The following is a 13,852-nucleotide window of genomic DNA, read 5'->3' on the forward strand; positions in this document are numbered from 1 at the left end:
TTAATTCTTGCTTGAATGGATTTGAATAAAAATTATGCTAAAGCATTTTTCTACAGTGATGTCATTTGTTACCTTTTCTATAACCGTTCTGTATTCTTTCAAACCCATTTGTTCCTATTAGAAGGTGAAGTAAACTCATTAAGGTCTTGTGTGCAATCAGCTGTTCAACAGCACTTGGTGGGTTACAACCATTGCAGTTCCAGGAATTATCCTTTGGGGATTTAAATGGCTGCAGGAGTGGGCTAACAGGAGCCTCTTGAAGTTTAACAAGGGGAACTGCAAAGTCCTGCACCTGGGGAGGAGCAGCCCCAGGCCCCAGGAGGTGCAGGGGGCTGTCTGGCTGGAGAGCAGCTTGGCAGAAAAGGACCTGGGTGTCCTGGTGGCCACCACACTGAACTCGAGCCAGCGGCGTGCCCTAGCCACAAAGAAGAGTAGCAATACCCTGGGCTGCATTACGCAAAGCGTTGCCAGCAGGCCATAGGAGGCTTTTCTACACCCTTCTAAGGTTTCCTACGTAGAAATTCAAAGACAGACAATTCTTCAGGGTTCAAAACTGTTTTACCTTATGTTTTATTCTGAATAGAAGTCCCAATCCATAACTATATTTGCCACTGAGGCTTTAATTTCCCCTCTTCCCCCACCTGAAGTTACCATTGTACACCAGGCTACACATTATATATATTTAGATCAGACAAAAATGCCTCCAATCGTGCTTTCTTCAGCATTTCTTGCACATGTTTCTATTCAAAGGGATCCTTAAAGGGATCATTTAGTAAAGTTTCAATGTTATAAACTTTGTTCCAAATGGATTTCACACACCTGAAAACCAAACTGTTAAATGTAAAACGTCTGTTCAGCCTGCTGAATGCCTTAAGAAGCTAGAAGGAGTGGAGCATTTGGAACAAGAACTAAAATTAGCCTTTTATCATTCTCGCTAATGTCACTCAAAAGTCCTTCTCAGTCCACTCAGATACCTTCCTCAGAGAACCTTTGGTTTTTTAGACACATCCAAACACTGTAGAAACATGTGATTGCAGCAGATGGCAGCATACCTAGTTCAGATGAGTTACCCATTGCAATGCAGGTGGCCAGTGTGACAAGTGGCCTGAGTAAATGTCCTCAGCTCTGCTCTTTGAGGGTGAGATCTTTGCTGCTGCAACCTCTCTGCACTTGGTTTTCAACACTTTAAATTACCCGTAAGCATGTAAATGCTTGGCTGCTGTGCAGACCTATCTCTTGTGCCTATTTAGTTAACTGCACTATAAATAAAATCTTTCCATCTAGAAACAAAGAGGGGTTTTTAATGTTTAAATATTTTGCATATGAATCTATTTGTTAGTGTGTCATTTACGGAGCAACTACCTACAACGAGGCAGGTCCGTGAGCTGAAGGATTTGTCTGCTAACTGGGGTGTCATAAAGTGAGAAAGCACTGGAGTGAAGCTGGTTTGTATGTGATGTAAGAAGAACATTAAAGTATGCGTTTTAATATCTAACATGATAAATGTTGCTTTTTCCATAGCTGATGGAGATATATTAGTGAAATAAACAGAATTTTAATGTTGAATTTGCACTTCACTTCTTCAGATAAGTGTAAAACCTTCTTACCACAATGTTTCTTTGCTTATCCTTTATGTATGCAATTTGCTGCATTTTGAAACTCATATTTATCACAGATTTGAATGCATACTTAAATAAAATGGGAAGTATCTACATTCATCCATCACCATGATATTATCTCGTGAAGCTCCCCACTTCCCTTTCTGCCTCCAATGCTGTAAGACCTTGCTTTACTATTTATTCACCCTTAGTATCTGGTGTTTCTTCTCATGAATCATGTTGACAATTTGCTAAATTCAAAATATGTTTTCTCTGAACATGAGATTATTTTTTGCCTTCTGGGCACAGCTAGAAAGTAGATAAGAAAACACAGATTTTAATTCGATAATTTTTCTTATTTTTGTTTGTTTGTTTTTTGTTGTTGTTGTGTGTTGGTGGTAGTGGTGGTGGTTTTTTTTTGGTTTAATCACTCATGAATATTTAAAAGACTCCTATGAGTCTTTCCCACTGCGATTCCATATTTCCCTAAATGGCAAATGACTTAATCAAATATCACTTGATTCCCAGTTTTGCTTCTTTAGTTTTGATCCACTCAGCTCTTCTTATCTGTTTCGATGTCTATGCTAATTTGCTCATGCTCCTTGGTTCTCTTGGCCTTTCAGTGCCTTTTCTGCCTATTTATTATTGACACTGGTGTTTTGCCTCCCCTAAATTTGTGGGTGTTGGCAACTCACTTGATTTGTAAGAACGATACACATTTTTTCATCGGCTCACATGTTCTAAAACAAACTGCTTCCCTTGTCTGTTGGCACCAACTCACATATGGTGCGCTTAAAAAAATTGGTTCCAAGGCAAAACAAAAGAGAATTAACAAAACAAAGTTTAAGCATAATGAATGTATAATTACCACCTGAACTATTATTAATGCAATGTTATTCAATCCGTAGGGATGAAGCCTGTCTCGAGCAATTGAGCTGACATACATTAAAATGGAAATTTAATTCTTATTACAGTAATGATTTACTAAAAAACTCGAGATTCAAAATGCTTATGATGTTCTGAGTGAATATAGATAATATGCTCCTAAATAGAGCAGCAGAATGTTCATATATATATTCATGTTTATATTTTGCATATTATTTGCAGCAGCTGAGCTTCTGTACTTCATGATTGTAGCATTTGTTCAATTGCCAGGGCAATTTGCTTGCTGCTTCTTCCTCCACTTGTAAAATGTGGGTATCATTTACATGTGTAATACTATAAGAACTAATGTTAGTAAAACAAGGATGAGTTTTTATCCATCGGCCTGATTACAACCTAATTTATATAAACATAATTCCACCGAAAATGATTGGTCTCAATATTTGTCAATTTCTCTTAATTTCCTTGAAAAAATACTTCTGCAGTCCTTGGAAAATTTCCCCGATATTAGTTCTTTAAGCTTTAGGAAGTGATTTAATGTAAAAGTGATTTACTGTATTTCTGGTGGTATCTGTTAGCTTACTTGTACTTTTAGAATATTCAGCAAGTAGCAGTGTTTTATGGTACAAATACATCGCAGAAGTATGGTCCTTTCCAAAAAATGATGGAATTCTAGGCATCGGTTCCTAGTTCTAGATATGGCTGACAAAGTATATACATTTTAAAGTACCCTATTAGAAGTTCCATCTGTACTACTGATGAATACCTCACAAAATACAAGTTCAGTAACCTCTTAAGACAAGCATGACTCCAGTTTCATCACCGCCATGTCAACGAGCACTTCTGGTGAAAACATCTACCTTTTGCATAGCTATATTTAGTAGGATGCTTCCTGGCAAATGTCAACAGTCTGTTTGAATGACATCCAAGCATTCCTCTAGTAAAACAGAATAAATCTGTAGGCTGTTGCTGAACGTATGCAATAATACCAGAGAATATAACCAAACCACAGCACATCTGAAAATGTAAATACTTGTTAATGTCCTATAGAAAGTCTTGGAGATGGCTAAGGTTAGTCATAGCATCAACAGCCAGCCATTCACCTTGTTCCAACCAACTGATGCTGTCTTCTGCTCTGGCAGTCAAAGACTGATCTCTGCTTTGTTCAAGGAAATGTGACTTGTGTATTCTTGGTATAACCAGATAACCCTAAACTTTGTCATTGGTTTCTGATCCAGATAGATATGTCCTGAATTAAACAAATTCAATTTTGTTAATCTATCCTTCAGCGTTATATTATAACATCATTTTGTAATTCCTTAGTACTTTTGATATGCTTATTAAGCATACTTGCCAGTGCTGTTTGAGGAATATTATAAACATTGCAAAGTTAAGCATAAAAAATTATACAACATATTGCTCACATTATAAGAGAGCAATCTCCTTTAGCCATTCTATGTGGGGGCATTATGATACAATCTGTAACTGCACAGTAATGGCATTTCTTCACAGGAGTCTTGCTGGTGTCAGGAGAAATATGGGTGGTGCTTTTTTTGTGAGAAAATGATATTTCATTTCCTCCTAAGGGTTTGAGATATGGCCCTCTAGGTTATTGCTGAGTGTACATCAGCCTGTTAGCCTGCTTTTGAGTTGATTACCTAATTATGGGTACATCTCTCACCTTCCAAAAACCTAAGCTCTGCTACCCCATGTTTGCAACTCGAACCCTTCCAGATGCCAGGTGTCAGAGAACAACCAATATTCCTAAATGAGCCAGGGCTCCCAGCCACATGCAGGGTAGATGGCGCGATGGTGACTGACACAGATTAACAGTGAAAAGGCAACTGGGGACAGCTTTTGAAGCAGCTCTCATCGGGGCAGCAGTATGCAGTTTTAAGTCATGAGACTCCTTTCTCTTCTTGTAGACCTTCAGACATCTCCTGCGCAGCTTTCTGTCTGTGCAGGAAGTGAGCAAAGACTCTGCAGAGAACAGGCTCAATTGCCACACTCATCCTGTGCACTAAGCATTGTGTGAGCTATATCATCGTTTGGTTAGAGACTGTGGCTGTATAAATACGCACAAGTGGAACTTAAAGCAGCACAGGCAGTCTTAGTCCTGGTGTTTCAAAACTTGAAAAAAAAAAGCTTCATTTTTTGGTATTAAAAGCATCTTGTTTGTTTGTTTTGTGTCATTGGCTGTGGTTTTATCAGTGCATGTTGGATAAAAAGAAATGGCATCACAGATGTCGACAGAGGTCATCAGCAAAGCAGTAAGTGCTATGTTAACTGCAGAAACTGCTGCCAACTCGGGCTGACAAGCCAGCTCATATCAGCAGAGCGGTTGTCATCCTTTACATGGGCCATTTCTAGCCGTGCTTCAAAGACAATTGATAACAGCAGAGTAACAGTGAGACCTTAGCAGTTAATCCTGCTGATTTTCCGACTGAAGCTGCCTTCCCCAGCCTTTGTCCTCACTGCCTGTGCTCCTGCGAGGGGGTGCATTTCTCTTCTATTCTCTTCTTTGACTGTTGTGCATACTCAGCATCCCAGCTGCTCGTCTGAAATCCAGTGAGTCATCTTCAGCATCGCTGTCTACTCCCTTTGCTCCTTCCAAATCTGCAGATAGATTTATGCTGCACACCGCAGTGCAGCGTATGCATAAATCACCTACTTCTACGGGTGTACGCACAGGTACTGCAAGTATCTTGGTGGCAGCAGCAGGAGCTCAGATAGGTTAATTTTTCTTGCCAAGAATTCTTCTTTTACAAGCTGGCCTGCTCCTGCTGCCTGGTTATATCCTTGGCTGCACCTGTTCAAAGTATCCTGAAAGACAGGCACATCCAATGCTGCGATGACAACTAGCGCCAGTGATTTTGTACCTCAGCGAGATGCTTTGATCTAGAAAACAGTGTATTTGTAGTTGGCAGCCAATACGTAGGGTAAACGTGTTTTAAAATCAAATGCTTGTTTAATGAAGGGAAACACTGTGTGTGTCTTTTGATATTCTGTATCTGGATTCATCACTGCTTAGAGTACATGACAGGTTTTGAAAAACAAAGCTGCTGTGGCTTTCCTTTCTCTGCTTATGCCTACAGGGACTGCAGTTATTATAAAGTTATTCTTGGAGGAGTTAGAGCAGTGCTGGTAAAGACAATGGCTTTGAATCTTTGCTTTAAAATTCTTCATGAATCCAGTTAGAGTCAATAGTTTAATGTAGAAGAGAATATATGGTTCCACTAAGCCACACTGACAGGGATAAATCTGAAAAGGCACAAACAATTTATCTGAACATTTTTGAAGTCAGAAAAATTATAAAGAGAAAATAAGAGAATCGTGCCTTTAACTGGTAAACTTTTAACTGAAGGTGGCATGTCCAGAAAAAAAAAAGAAAAAAGTAAATGAAAATAAAAAATGCAAAGCAAGAGAAATGTTAAGAAAACAGAAATTTTGATGGTTCAGAGACAACTCAATCTTTCAGTTTAGAAGAAAATATATCACCGTGACATAAGCCTGACATCAAAGAGATTTCCCCTAAAATTAGCATCAGTAAAGTAATTAATAACGACGGTGTCTGGGCTTCCAAAGTTATGTTTCAGAACTTTTTATAGCAGAAATGTAGCAGTCAGAGCTGTTTTTCTGAGGCTGCTGATATGAATGCAGGTCTGTCAAGGACTTCTTGAGATAATTTTGCTACTCTTTTCCTAATGTGGGTAGCCACACATATTATCCTTTCATTTAGAATTTTATTAATTTTCATCTTGAAATGATTTAGATGGTTTGTTTGGTTTGGTTTGGTTTTGGGCTTGTTTTGTTTTGTTACCATTACTTCCATTGAAAAGTTCTTCAGCAGCCTCAAAACTCTCTGAGGGTTAAAAATATTTTCCTAGTTTTTAGGCTAAATGTATTTGCAATCCATTTATATCATTTTGCAATTCTTACTAAAAAATATGTCTTTTAGGTTGTATCTCTTTCTCCAAAACATCATTTACCACCTGATTTTTGTGTGGTCATTTTCTCTAGCAACTTTCATTTTCGTAGACTCAATACACTGAACTCTTTCAGTCACATGTCAAAGACAGTCTGTGTGCTCTCTTTATCATCCGAGTAGCCATGTTTCCATTTGAATTAATCTTTCCTGAATAGTACACACTGCACATACAGTATTTGAGATGAAAATTCAGCATTTTTAAAAACAGCAGTACTCAGGTATCTTTGCTGGAAATATCTCCTCCTTACATTCTTACATGATACTTGCCTTTTCCACAGCTACACACATTTTGCCTTAGTTTCAGTGGCTGACAATTTTCTGACAGTTTTCTGTGGCTGTCTTAAGTGCTTCTTTTCTTGTGATATTTCCAGCTCTCAGCTTACCCTGAAGCTTCTTCTTGTTACTCCTCAGCAGCATTACATAGCATTCACACTGCCACATTTAATTCCATGTTATTAATCAATTTGTTAAGGACATCCAAATTTTCCTAGAACTTACTCATTCTCTGGTTTGATGACCAGAAAATGCTGTTACTGCAAGAAAGTAGAACTAGAACCATGAATTTGAACCAACCAACCAACAAACTTTTTTTTTTGTTTTGTTTGTTTGTTTGTTTGTTTCTTCCAATCAGGGCAGAACAAAAAACTCCTTCAGAAGGTCTTTCTGAAATTACTTTCCATGTTTATCCAAGATGAGCTCTAATTAAAATGTGTAGATAAAGGCTGGTCATTGCTATGAATTTTCTCCTCTCACTACTGCTAGCAATGCTCTGCAGAAGGCTTCAGGCTGAGTTCCATCAGCCTGAAGATCCATAGAAGTCCCACTGGGTTATTTCATTTCAGTAGTGTGGCGGTTTCTCTACCTCTTTGTATATGTACGCTTCAGATCTGTGCACATAGATATTCGTTCAGTCCCCCATGAATGCAGGAGCAAATTCATGAGGGCAGGAACATCTATCTCCTGCTCCAGCTCCCCCAGCATCCAACAGATGTCACTCGTGCATGTACTCACATGCAGCATCACGAGTTCATTCTGGCTCCTCGATTTTATTTACCAGTGCTAGCAGGGGAGGCTGGGGTGCCAAAGCTCTAACAGCAAGGACACTTCTTTGGTAGTTCTTTAAATACAGTATACAATTCTTATCAATTCCCAACTACAGTATTTAAAATTGACATTTTCACATCTTATTTATTTTATAAGCATAAAGGTAGAATTACAATTCCACTTTCATTTTTAAATATTCATTTTTTAATGTTGAAGATAGATTAAGCATTTATTTAATGGATTTTTTTTTTTTCATTTGTATAACTGTGGAAGACACAGGGACCTTTTCTTTATCCTCCTGAGAAATCTGACTCTAATTGCATAATTAGGTGGCTGTAACAGAAAGTAAAATTGCAGGATCAAAAGCAATATACATGGTTTTATATACTTCATCCAAGTAAATTCTCCGCTGGTCTGAAACTACATAGGATATAGATGTGAAGCATGGTAGAAATTACATGAGCATTTGGATTAGCCATTTGTATGTCAGTGCCCTTAAGAATCTTTTATTACCTACAGATCCATTATGAAATCATAAATTTATAAAGCCTGTAAAAATACTTTGCATGGCCTTTTTGGTGCATTTTATGTGACAGGAAGGTGAAAGTCAACTCCAGCTTTCAGTGAAAAATAATCACGGGAACCTGACATGACCTGAAAAATAAAAATATTTAACTAATGTTCTCTAAGTTATTTCTGTTCTAAAAGTTGAAAAATGCTAAGGTTGATAAACCATTGACCAGATATGCATGCTCCAACCAGCTGTTATACAGCACTCAAGCAAACAATAGAATACCTAAATTTAAAAGAACCATCTCTTAATTCAATAAACATTATCAAGCATATCATTTTAGCTTTATTTTCCCTCTTCACAGGGGGAAAGATCTGTATGCTCTGGTAGTTATTGTCATGTTTATTGACAAAAAAAAAAAAAAAATCTCAAAATAACATCCAAACATGATATAAACAACACATAGGGAAAGAAATTATAGTAATCGACACAACAGATGGGTAGACAGCATTTCGATCTAGTTACCTGCTGCCAAAGTCAATCCAAATAACATGGCTCTAAAGCACTAGGAGCTACAAGGGAAGGATAAAATAAGTTGAGCTGTTAGTTGTCCCAGTGAAACTTCTTTTCCTGGTGATTTGAACGTCCTCGTGGTCCTTCAGCTTCCTCCTCCACCTCCTCCATGGTCCTCTGCTCCTCCTTGCCCCTCCATTCCCTCACTGCAGGACATGGGGGGGTTTGTGGTGTGGCTAGTGGCAACCTAAAAAAAAATGGACTATGGGGGAACTAATTAAGGTGCCCTTTCTATTAGGTTCTTCTATCCAGCTGCCAGTTATTAGAAAATTTCTATTAGTTTACTATGTTTGAGATCTCTGTCCATCTGCCAAATTTGTCTGAAATGGGTTTCCATCATTGTAAGGGGTCAGCTGAGATACAGGGTAGCTGCAGAAGCCCCGTTCCCTTAGGATATCCGCTTAGAAATCACCTGAAAATAAAGTAGTTTAATTCTTAATAAAGGTTTTGCTTGTTTGTTTCAGCTAAATAAATATATATGTGGGTGGGGGTGGATGTGAACGGAGACACCCGAAGCTTTCTGTGGCTGACAAAACCAAGCAAAACAACCTCCTCCTGGGACAGGTGGCAGCAGTTCGGGGGCCTGGGTTGCTCTAATGAGAGCCCTGACAGCCCACCCAGAGAAAAGGGCAACCCCCTTGCGTTTCCTCAGCAAGGACAGCTCTTCAGAGACTGACGCAGTGAATAAAACTCATCATAGGCCTAATAAGTCAGCTGCCTGTGTTTTCACTGGAAAAATGTTCTCTTCTACCATAAATTGTCCTGCTTTTTCTATGTAATATTTTAATTTTTCTTTTACACCCGTTGTCTTCACTAACACATGTGGAACAGCCCTGTAATCCACCTCAGAGTGGGATGGATCATGGCATGGTTAACCTCAAAGCAAAACAGAAGCATGCATTATTAATTTCAGCAGCAAGAAAACGAGTGGGCCGATGCAATTCGGGCTGAGGACAGAAGAGGGGGCCCTGCGTAGAGCAGGAGGGGAAAGCTGTCGGCTATGGACACGGAGAGCAGCCAGAGGTCGGCAAAGCCCAGGTAGAAAGGAGATATTCCCCCCTGAAGGGAGACTGGGGGCCCGGGCAGGCTCCCCTGCCACAGGCGGCTGGGGCAGGTCGGTAAATGGCTGCCCCAGGCCGCCCTCAGGCCTCCCTGCCGGCCACAGGCCCGTGAAGTCGCTGTTCCCCAGACCATCGCCTTGGTGTAGATGGAGATCCCATCTACAGTGTGTTGGGAGCGAGATTTGTGGTTTATATTTCTGTTACACTCAGAAGGCGGCTGCGAGCATATAGATTTAGTGCTGGGTGCTCGCCCCCAAATTTCCATGTTGTTTAAATCGATGCTTCAGAAGGTTGTCACTTCCTCAGTCAAGGTTGTATCTCATAAACCACCTGAGGAAACAAGCTCTGTGAGCGGTTGCCTGCATGCAAATGTGATTTTTGGCACATACCGCTGGATTCCCTGACATTTATACTCCTACAGTGGGTAAATTTGTATTGGCTGCAGTGAACAAGCAGAAATGCTTCCACATTGTAAAACACTCCCACAACATTGATTCAGGTTTGATCAATTACACGAGGTGGTTCAGAGAGTAGTTATAGCCATGCAAAACGTTTTATTCAGAGTTAGAATTTGACCTAGTGTGATAACCAGGCAATAAAATCGGAGCTGGCTGTCAATTTCAGCAGAAATGAGGCATCACCAGAGCTTAAAGATCTGCTTCATAACGTTTCTATCAAATAAATCATATCTCCTGAGTGGGCATTTCCACCATTTTTGACAAGGAAGAAAGAAAATATTGTCTTTGGGTAGATCGAGGGAAGAGAAATAAAGCTGCAATGATTGCTAGCCAACCACATCTACACCCAGAATTAGTGCAAGTATGCAGGGTGCAAAGATTTTTTGAAATCTCAATTTACAGTCTGTGTTTTGCAAATTAACAGAGCCCTCACATGATCCTCATCAGATAGTTTTTGTGTTTAAAACATAAGCCATATGTTTAAAACTGAATCTAATGCTTTTAAAGGAGCAAATGATTGGTGTTTTCAGTAAGCAGCCTGGAATCCAGTGTTAGCTGATGAGTCATGAAACAAGGAGAAGAAAATTTACAGGACATAGTACAATACAACAGTTTAGCAGGACTGAAATTTAACTTTTTTTCAAATGCCACTTCAGATAAACAGAACATACTTTCTCTCCATTGGAACTGAACCAGGTGCAGAATAAGCTGCTCTAATTATGCCTGACCCACCACTAAGACCATTTCAAGTACTTTAATCTTTCTTAATTCTTACGTTACAGTATAAAAACTTCATTCCAAAATGTGTTTCAGCTGTAGAATTGTTTAAAGTATGAAATCTAAAGTGTGTCCTGAACAAATGTTGCACATTTTCATTCTGAATTGGCGAAAGCCATAGTTAGGAGAAACTACAGTTTATACTGTTGTGCTACTTTATTATTAGTGAATGAGGTAGAAACACCTCAGGATAGGGTCTTGTAGCCACACTTACCAAATAAATGAAGTCAACCCTGAGAAGACCCATTATGGGCTCTTGAAGAACAATTGCAAAAGCTGAGGAAAAAGTATTCCATGCTTGAAAAAGAAACACTGGCTTACATAGGAGTAATAGGAAAAGGGACACCTTTGTCTTTTGGCCATAAATTCAGCTTCATAAGGATCATTTTCCTTTGTCAATTCTTGTATGGTTAACAATGAAAAGACTCAAAGACCTGTGAAGTAACATTATCCTTTTATATGTGACATAGAAAACAAATCAGGACATGAAAATGGGATGCTTGGCTGCTTGTTTTTCTCATCTTTATTTCCACCAAATACTCTGAATACTCAGAAGTACTGTTTTCTACTATGGAAGTAGTTGAAGAAATCACATATATATTTGCTGCAGTTTCAGAAGAATAATATAAATCTACTTGTTTAGTCTGTCTTGTTCAACAGAAATTACATGGCATCTTGACAGCAAAATAGACTAATAATCATAACAAATCTAATTTATCTCTGCTCTACTTTGAACTAGAATGAACTTTCTCTGCAAGACGGGAACAACTCACAGATTTATTGTTCTGGAGGAATTATAGGCAAAACCAATACACATTGTTCATGGTACACATCAGTGGGTTGTCATAACAGTGATTAAAACTTCTTCATCAGTAGCCAGGGCTGAACGCTCAGGCTACTCTGAAAGTTTCTATCACTTGACAAAACAAGAGTGAGTTTTTACAGGCCTGCTCTACCCTAACATTTTATTTGAGTGCGTGTAGGAAAAGCTTGCAATCAACACTATAGACCTTGTTTTTCTTTTGCCATTTACTAATGTAGTGGTGTCACATTAATAGATTTCTTCAGTAAATGATCAAAAGTAAAAGTAGCCTCTATCACAGGTCCATCTGCTTCAGTCATGACTTCCCATGTACCATTTTCAGCAGAGAAAGAAGATCTGAGCGCTAATGTCCAGTAACATATGACAGTTCATATCTTTACAACTTCAATATTTTTTCCTGAGGAAAAGAGGAGTCATTGTACGTATCCAACAATCAGCGTAATATTCTCTAGCTAATGAAGAACTGAATACTACATTAAAGCTTTGAAGGAAAGATAAGAGGCTGCTAAACTGAAAGGAAAATCTGGGAAAGCTTTCACTTAAGATTGAAAAAAAAAAAAAAAAAAAAAAAAGAATGGCCAGTCACAATGCAGCAAAGCTAAGGGAGATTTTAAAAGCAGGACGTAAAAATTGCTCTGTTTTAGGTACTTAGGATACCAGTCTAATAGGATTCAAGACAAACCATCTGATAGAAATGGCAAAAATGAGAAATGTTACTAGATTCGTTTTGGGCTACCAAAGACCTGCAATTTGCAAGGAATCGGTGAGAATATAAAAAAAACATTTTGTGGGGGAATCAAAGTTTACATTGCCTCTCTGTACTGTTTGAGGGGGAAAAGGGCCCTACATTTACAGCGTATCTGATGGATAAATTGGAAATTTTTTTCACTGTGCATGCAACATCCACATTTCACCTGCAGCAACATGGAAGCATTTTGGCATGTCCACCTGTAAACCTGTACTTTGTGTTGTTCCTTCCAGCCTAAGATGCACAAAAGGAGTTAGGGATCAGCATCCTGCCAAACCTATTGAATCACCTGCACAAGCTAGAAACAGAGCTGTGCAAATCCTGATGGAGTCATTAAGGGGAATTACTTAGTTCTATGCCAGTTTGTCGATTTGTTTCTAAGTGAGGCTTCTTATTTCCCAGCTGTATAATTAGTGAAGTCTAAGATACCAGTTACTTCATTATTGTTATTCTTCTACACGGTGGGGACTGCACTTTCCTTTCTGGAAAGGGGAATAAGTGGTACTGCAGTGCTGGCGCTGCACACGGAGGATGTAGAGCACTGAGATTAAGCAGAAAAGCCTTGTTTGGTATGAGGCATAGAGTTTTCTTTAACATCTATTTGGGGTTGAAGAGTCAGTTTTTTTTTTTTTTTTTTTTTTTTTTTTTTTTCCGAAATGGGTTAGCAACCCAATTGCCTGTCAGAAACACAGTTCTTCAAAGCATTTAAACATCTAACAAATGTCTGTAGTGATGAAGAATTCAAGCTGGGAAGTCAAATCAAGAGAAGGACGGGATCAGCAACGTATACGGCCAGGCACAGGCCTATCTGTGAGGCAACACGGGCAAGGACTGATAGCAAGGACCTGAGCTCAAAAGCAGCGTCTGAGCCAAGGGGAAGAGGCCCCAGATAACAAGCCTTGCGGCTCTTTCTCACACAGCACTCTTCAAAGCCATCTGATCCAAAGTTACACAGCCCCCTGCTTTCAAAGCTGGCCTTGAGCGGCAGCCAAAGTGCTGAGTGGGGGGGTGGGGGGTGAGGGGGCAGGAGGCTGCAGGGCCTACTCCTGCTCTCAGGGCCTGGTACTACATGGTGAAGTACCTTTCAGGGTATAGGGTGCTTTTTTGTTCTTTGTTTATAAATTTGGACTTGAGCTCCTATATCTATTGCTTCTGGGAAAAAAAAAAAAAAAAAAGCACTGGATTTGGCTGAATTCTCATTTATGTATAAAAACAATGATCCAGCTGTGGCTTCTCATATGTAGATTCATTTGGTTCCTATCCTAGTAAGACTTTTAGTGAGACAAGTAAGTAAGACTTTGAGTCTTACTAGTCTGTTTAGTAAGACATCTAGTAATAACCTTCCATACTTGGCTTTGGCTCTGCAGCTTCTCCTGTATTTACCTGTTG

This window comes from Aythya ferina (assembly GCF_964211825.1).
Source record: "Aythya ferina genome assembly, chromosome: 2".
Classification (NCBI taxonomy): Eukaryota; Metazoa; Chordata; class Aves; order Anseriformes; family Anatidae; genus Aythya; species Aythya ferina.